The following is an 8,176-nucleotide window of genomic DNA, read 5'->3' on the forward strand; positions in this document are numbered from 1 at the left end:
GGGTCTTTCTTCCTCAAACCCTTGCTGGACGGGAACAACTCTTTGATTCGAAGCCTCTAAATCTATTACCCGATTCCTTTCGACCGTTGTTGTTCTTTGTGGAGGAATCACGCCAGCAGTGTTTGCACTAGGCGGAAGAACTACATTTTGGATACGTTCCAGAATGGGATCCCCTTCTCGATAAGAGGATTGGTTATTTCTTCGCTTGGGTGGTTGGACTCCCATGAATTCTGCCATTTGGGTCATTTGGGATGATATTTTTTGAAAAGTTTCCATATTCTCCCTATTAGTGTTAGCAATATTTGTTGCTAAAGGATTTAAGATTGATGCTAATTCTTTGGCCAGGACTCCTAACATATCATGGTTACTTGCGTCCATCTCTTGTCGGAATGCTGCTTGATTACTTGTGGTAAAATTGGGTATTTGGGCAGAGAAGCCAGTATTTTGTGCGCTTCGTCCTACTGAACCAGCATTTGGCGAAAACGTCGTAGGATTAGTTGTAGTATATGTAGGTCCTGCTCCTCGTATACCTGTCATGTATGCATATGGCATTCCATATTGACTGTTTGGTCTCCATTCGAACGCAGATGATCCAGGGGAAAATAACTGGTTTGCAGCATTTGTCGAAGCAAGTTGCATTTCGCTTGCACTTGAGGATGGAGGTGCGGTAGTTGATACCGAAACTGGAATAGTCCCTGTCGTTGCTGTATTGTTTTCAGGTATAGCCTGGGAACTATCCATGGATCTCGATCCATTCGGACCCAGTATGTTCTGCGCTCCTTGAGTAGAAGTCGAAACATGCGTAGAATTTTCCGCTCTTGTTCCTGACCCTTGCGGGGGATCTTGATCTCCCCCTGCACTGGTCGTGACGACCATTTTCTTGTTGTACCTTCGTTTGGGAATCGGTTGTGCACTGTTTGTTTATTTACCGTTCCTAAGGTTCATACAAGGTCTTGATATTTTCTAGACAAAACAAAACAATCGATTACTAACAATCTGCTTGACACAGTCCCACCGGGTGTGCCAATTTGTTTACGGTGATTTCCGGTAAACAACCGCTAGTCTTCCAAACTATAATAAATATGATTTGGTTACTCGCAGGATCGACTAGATTGATCCTAGGACATAGTCAAAAAGGTTGTTATTCATGATAGTTCGAATTATGTCTATGATTGGTGTGTCTCGAAATAAGAAATACTTGAACAAAGAAATAAAGGTTAACAATCACCTTGTTATACACGTAAATATAACACCAGTGAAAAGTGAGTTAAAGACAAAATATAAGACAAAACTGTAAAGGTGCAAGAATCTTAAAGTGCAGAAAAGTTAAATGCTTCGAAGATAAATGACATGAAAATAAAGAGTGCAGGAATGTAAATAACAGAAAGTAAATGAAACGCAGTAATGTCGAAAGATACTTGAATAAAGGAAAATACACATGTATTTAAAATGGTGTTGGTGTCATACGTACATTTCTCAGCGAACTCTTTCTCTTAACACTTGATACTTGAGTAATATGTGAGTGATTTGTACAAAATGAACTCACGGAATCCTAACATTAAGACCCTTATTTATACTAGTTTCGACCCTAACGGTCCTATACTAATCTAATGCCACGTTGCCCGTAGAAAATCCAAGGATGCCATCTGTCTTCGTGCGGTTACATAAACTACTTCGAAATTTAAATCATCCCACCTGAATATCCCTTCGACGCGTGGCAACATAATCGGAGTCGAGAATGCTACGAAACCACGCTAAGCTTCAGTACTTCTCATATTTCGCAAAAAACGTTTAAGTCCCAAGGACTATTCTTTCCGAATTTTAACTTCAGTGCTAACTATCTTTGTTCCAACTTAAACATCATTCTCGAAGCATGGCCATCAGTAGCCATTTTTATCTTCAAAGATGATCATCAATAACCATCTCCTTCGAATTTCAGACCTTCGAAGGACATTCTTTCCAAAGGAAATCTTCAGCTAACAGGATAACACTGATCATTTGAATTTGAATCTTCTTCCTTTCAAGGCACCAAACTCAACTAACGTGACCGTCAAAGCTTATTCTTCTCAAAAGCTCCAAAATACTCTAAGTCTTTATCTTCATTTCAATGATATTTCCTTCAAAATAACTTTTCTTCAATAATCTTCATCTCACTTTACCCATCGAAATTCTCGGCTAACAAATTGCCCCTAATAACTGTCTATTTTGAAGTCCTTGGAGAAATTGGTATTTCTTGCGAACTTCCAATTTCGATGTATGGACCTTTCAATGTCCTTTCACTTATGACGTCATGGTCATGATGACCTTGTCTTCGAAACGTCTCATCGTGATGTGCACGACTCTATTGAATGATTACTCCTATTATCAAGGAGTAAGGTGGCAATTCGTGCAACCTCTTGCACAACCTTTCATGGACTTCCACGTGCCCCACTAACTTCAAACACTTAAGTATGAACGATGGCTTTCTCCCTTAAGTATGAACGATGGCTTTCTCCCTTTATAAATAGCACAGTCTCTTCACTAAAACACTTTTCCCAAATTCTTTCCGCATTTTTGCAGTCAAAGCTTGCTTCCTTCTTCTTCTTCAACAAACCAAACTTCAATCCTTTTCAGAATCTCTTAACAATGGCACCAAAGGAATCAAAATCCTAGAAGCATCAACAATAAGAGACTAATCAACCAATTCTTAAGATCCCTCGGCCAGCATTGGTGGGAAACTAGGAATTTGTTCCAAAGCTTCCTCTTCTTGAGGAGAAAACGATAATATATGCTTCTCGGGTACTAATCCCTTTAACAATTTACGGGGAAATGCATGTTTTTATGGGTCCTATTCTCTCCTAAGAATGCATGCTTTTATAGTTTTACTTTCAGTATTTTTTCCTGTTTATCATATGACTAGGCCCTTAACTAGTAAGAAAAAATTAGATGATAAAGAGAAACTTGTAGTTGCTGTACCCTCTGAAACCTAGCAAGATCAAGCAAAGTCTTCGACTGATGCTTGTTACACCCCAAAAGTTTCCCTCTTATTTGTGCTATAAGTTATGGTAGACATTTATTTCGTCGTTCAAAAACCAAAAAATAATAATAAAGAGCTCTCGCGGTTTAAGATAGTATGGGGCAAAAGTCTATTTTTACGGCGCAGGTTTAAAATTCGTAGCCTCCGACTGGAAGGCCGTATGGGCTCAATTCACGCGAGGTTGATACTGTTTAGGAATTCTCAACATATTTCGTATTCGTCCTGGGGGCCAATTCATTAAAGAAAGTGGCGGGAATTAATTGTTTCTGAAATTTCGGTGTTGTCGTTCCACTGTCTCTCGGATATTCAAAAATTCATAACTTCTGATCTCAATATTGTTTTGAAGCGAGCCATACGCCAAAAGTTCCGTCTCGAGGTCTACTACAATCCACGTGTTGGGGTCTATAATTGTTTCTTTGAGGAAGGTCCCGGAATTCGCAATTTACCTGAGTTCTTACGGTGAGAAAATATGTTGAACCGCTGTCTTCTAGATGCAAAAAATTTCATAACTATCACACTGTTTACCCGATTGAACTTAAATTTTAAATGGAGTTCCATCTCGATGTCCCTGACATTTCGTATGTTAGAACCTAAGGTTAAATATGCACCATAAATTTGCAAGAGCATCACGATTTTTCTGTTAAAATGGGTTTACGGACACTGTCAAACGAAATTCAAAATTGCATAACTCCTTCTATTTTTATCTGATTGAGCCCATTCCAGCGACATTCTCTCCAAAATTTTGTTGGATTCGATTTATCTTCAAACCTCGAGTTCGGATTTTGATTGGAAAGTTGAGTTCCATTGCGTTCTTCGAGCGGTATGCACAAAAATTCTGCACTGGCAAGTTTTCCGCCTCAGATGACCAGATGAATTTCTCGCTGTTCAAATGCGCATAACTTCTTCACCGTTTATCGGATTGAGTCCATTTTCACGGAAACGGTTCACCAATTTTGCCATCTTCGATTTTCCGGGGGTATCATGTCTGACTTTCGCACCAAATCACGATTCCTCAAAAACTAGGCTTAAAAAGGCGTTTAGGAGTGAAATTTGAATTTTTAAATTTGAACTCACTATATATTCTATTTTCCCTCATTTTTGTCCTTACCCACAATATTCTACAAACACCAAAAACATTTCATTTCTTCTCAAAAAAAGATCAAAACCTCAAATTGTAAACTCTCTCAAGTGTTCTTCATAATCTTCATCAACCTTCAAACATTCAAGAGCATAACAACACAAAATCAATCAAAACTCAAGGACCTTCATCATCTCCTATGCTCTAATCAAGTAGCCACCACGCATCACCGTGAACTCCGAGCGAAGTCACTGTGTTCCTCCATCTTCGATCTCCTACCGCCACCGCGATTTCGTGTGGTGCTCGCTGATCAGTGGTTTTCACACGTATTTTTACCGTTGTTTTTAGTTATCTTTAAGTTATTTTATTTAGTGTTTTATTTCGTTTTTCGTCATTTTATGCTTTGGTTGTGTGTTATAGTGTTTGTAGGCTGAGGTAAATGAAATGGGAGAAATCGAGGCGGAAAAGTGAAAAATTGAAGAAAAGTGACTAAACTGGCAAAACGCGTTCCCAGACGCGTGTGGAAGAAGAAAAATGCAATCAACTGCCAAAACGCGTCCCCACACGCGTTTGGAAGTGAAACGTGCCATCTGCTGCCCAGACGCGTCCCGGGACGCGTCCCGTTTGCCCAAACGCGTTCCCACACGCGTCCCAGAAGAAAGAAATACAAAGGAAAATGCCTGTCTGCCCAAACGCGTCCCCACACGCGTCCCGTCTTCCCAAACGCGTTCCCACACGCGTTTGCACGTACTGTCATGGGCCGTTTGGTCTGAAAAGCCCAGAAACGCTGGAATAAAAGGAGAAAAACGCGTTGGGACAAGGGTTGGACAATTTTGGGTGCGAAAATACACTGCGAAAGGCAGGAGAACTCAAATTTGATGCAAGGATTGAAGAACTCTATGAGCTTTTTCCATTGAAGATTGGATTTCCTTCATTTTATCTGTAATGTCTACAATTAACACTATATTTTCTGTTTTTATTATGAGTAGCTAAACCCCCCAATGCTAGGGGGGTGACCCTGATTTTGATCTGTGATGAATAAATTTATATTTTTGCAATGATAATTTGGTTTGCTCTATATTGAGTTGTTCTCTTACTGTTATAATGCTTTTTCTGTCGGACAAACGGAAATTGATTTTGTGTGATACAATTAAGCCGGACGAGCTGTTGTTCATGATCTGTCTGAGAACATATTTTAGTAGATATTACTTAGGACTAGGAATACCCTTTAATAATCAGAATATTCTTGATATTGGAAAGTTTAATGTCAGCCGTAATTTCTATGGACATATTGATTAGGTTGAGGGATTAAAGAATTATCACCTGAGGACTTGGGAATAATAAACCTTAAGAACTGATAATCAATTAGGCAAACCATTGTTGCAAGATATAGTTATATTTGTTGCATGATCAAATCATTCACCATCCCTAGTATTCTACTCATCTCTGTTCATCGTTTTATTATTCTGAATTTATTTTATTTGCAAAACAAATCCAAACCCCTTTTGAACTTTTGTTTAATTGAAATACTGAAAAAACTCTGTATCGTCAAGCAGTCCTTGAGATTCGATATTCGGGGAATTTTCCCCTTTATTACTACAGAGGCAAAATAGTACACTTGCTATTTTACCGATCAAGTTTTTGGCGCCGTTGCCGGGGACTGCCGAAGATAATTGAGTTTTAGATTTATTTCAATTAAAATTTTGTTGCTCTGCGACTAAAATTTTATTTTCTGCACTATTTATTTTTCCTAATTCTAATAATTGTCTAATCTGTTTATGCGAGGCAAGGCCTCAGCTGAATTTCTTTTTGACGCAGAAATTGAAAGAACTTTGCACGCAAGGCGTAGGCAAGCTCGGTTGGTTAAGTTGGAATCTGAAGAAGAAAGTGTTTCAGTTCATTCAGGTTCAGATTCTGAAAGTGAAGAAGAAGTCATGGGTGAAAATCCTCCTCCTCCTCCTGAGAGGCTCCTTGGTGACTACGGTGTTGCAAACAACCCGGGAGGAAGACTCACAATTGTCAACCAACCGGTAAATGCGGCAAATTTTCAATTGCATCCGAGCACAATAAATCAGCTGGAAAGAAAACCTTTCACCGGAAAGGTTAATGAAGATGAAAACAAGCACCTACAGAGATTTCTGACCATGAGCACCACTCTAAAAATTGAAGGGCATACAGAAGAAGCGAAGAAGCTGAGAATGTTCCCATTCACATTAGCCGAAGAAGCAGAAGAGTGGTTCTATTCTCTTCCAGCAGGCAGTATCACATCATGGGAAGAGATGGAGAAGGCCTTCTTGAATGAGTATTTCCCCGCCTCAGTATTTATAAGAAAGAGGTATGATATTTTGAACTTCAAGCAGAAGGAGGGTGAGCCCTTAGGAGATGCTTACAAAAGATTCAAAAGAATTTTAGTAGGATGTCCCACTCATAATATGGACAAGACTGAACAGATGCAAGTATTTGTCAATGGGCTCAGAATGAAAACAAAACAGTTGATTGATACTGTCATACCCTAATTTTTGACCCCCCTGAGATGACATATCTTCAGGATTTTTCATCAGGTCAAGGCAAGTACCCAGAGCAGTCATTTCTCCATCTGGTACCTAATCGAGGATGCTCAAAGACAAGAAAGCTCAGGCAAAGGATCAATCAATACAAAGACTAGTCTCTAATACAATCATGGGGCTCAAAAACTTCACTTTTCTCATCTATGATTGATTAGACATCCAGTCATATGAGTACAGGTTTACTCAGGTCACCAGACTAGGGTTTTGAGCCTATCAAGGACTAAAATCAGGGATCACATTTGGGAAACCCTAAAAAACCTCAGAGGGTCATTCAAAGACATCAATCATCTTCAAATAACTCATATGACAAGATCTACTAGACATCACACTTCAATTCAAAGTCTACAGTCATTATTTTCACATGGTCGACAAATTAGGGTTTTGACCTAATTCACCAAGATAGTTGACTTCTGATCAGGGCATGAATCCAAAACTCAAGACATGATTCAAGGATCTCTACTACCTCCATATAATCCATTTATATCATCCATTTGGGGAGAAGATCTTATTTCTACACAAAAGCCCAAAAATTCACTTTGTCAGGAAAAAGTCAACTGTGAAGGATCATCATTGACTTTTAAGGTTTTTGGTCAAAAAATGACTTTCAAAGATCAATATCATCAATATATGGATGTCAAAGTCATTTGGCCAAAGAAATTCAAAGAAATTCATCAAGGAGCGAAAAGTCGGGAATTAGGGTTTTTGAGGGCATGGTGAGATCTCAAAATTTCACCTACACAACTCAAAAAACTTCCAACATGAAAGTTGTAGATCTTGCCAAATAAAACAACATCTTACAAGGGAACTTTTTTCAAAAGATCAACCATTTATGAAGTTTTGGAAATTTTGAAGTTTAGGTCATAAACACTTAGAAATTTTTCTAAGTGTTTTAACCTAGTTTTCTTCCAACTTTGACCTCATTTTTCACAAATTTCCCAAAGGATTCTGAAGAAGACATAAACTAATGATTTAAAGTAGATGTTTAGGGCTTTCCAAATTGTGTTCAACCTTCTCAAAATTCAATTTGAGCTAAGAGTTATGCTTGTTCAAAGTTGGCCTCATGAAGTGAAATTATAGGTCATGCATCATTTTGGAACTTTGAAGTTTTGTGCACATGACCTCAAATACAGATGCTACATGACCCATAATACATCTGCAAACATGCCATGCATTCATTTTCACCATGCCATGATAATTGAAGAAGATTCCTAAAACAAGAACATGTGATTATGTAATGATTACATTTGAGAATTTATGGCAAATTGATGAATCACCCAAGGAATCTTCTCATCAACCAATTAGAGCTCACTTTGCATCTGAATTGTCCCCTAAGATCAGATAGAATCAATGGATAGGGGAGGTGGCTCGAAAATGCAATGATCACACTTGGATATTCTTTGAAATTTCTTCATGGCTAAGAAACCAAACTTGCTTCACTAAGCAAGCTCACTCTCTCACTCAGTACTGAGACATTTGCCTATAAATAGGAGAGCACAATTCAGTAGAAAAACACAC

Source organism: Vicia villosa, unplaced genomic scaffold (genome assembly GCF_029867415.1).
Source record: "Vicia villosa cultivar HV-30 ecotype Madison, WI unplaced genomic scaffold, Vvil1.0 ctg.001102F_1_1, whole genome shotgun sequence".
Taxonomy (NCBI): Eukaryota; Viridiplantae; Streptophyta; class Magnoliopsida; order Fabales; family Fabaceae; genus Vicia; species Vicia villosa.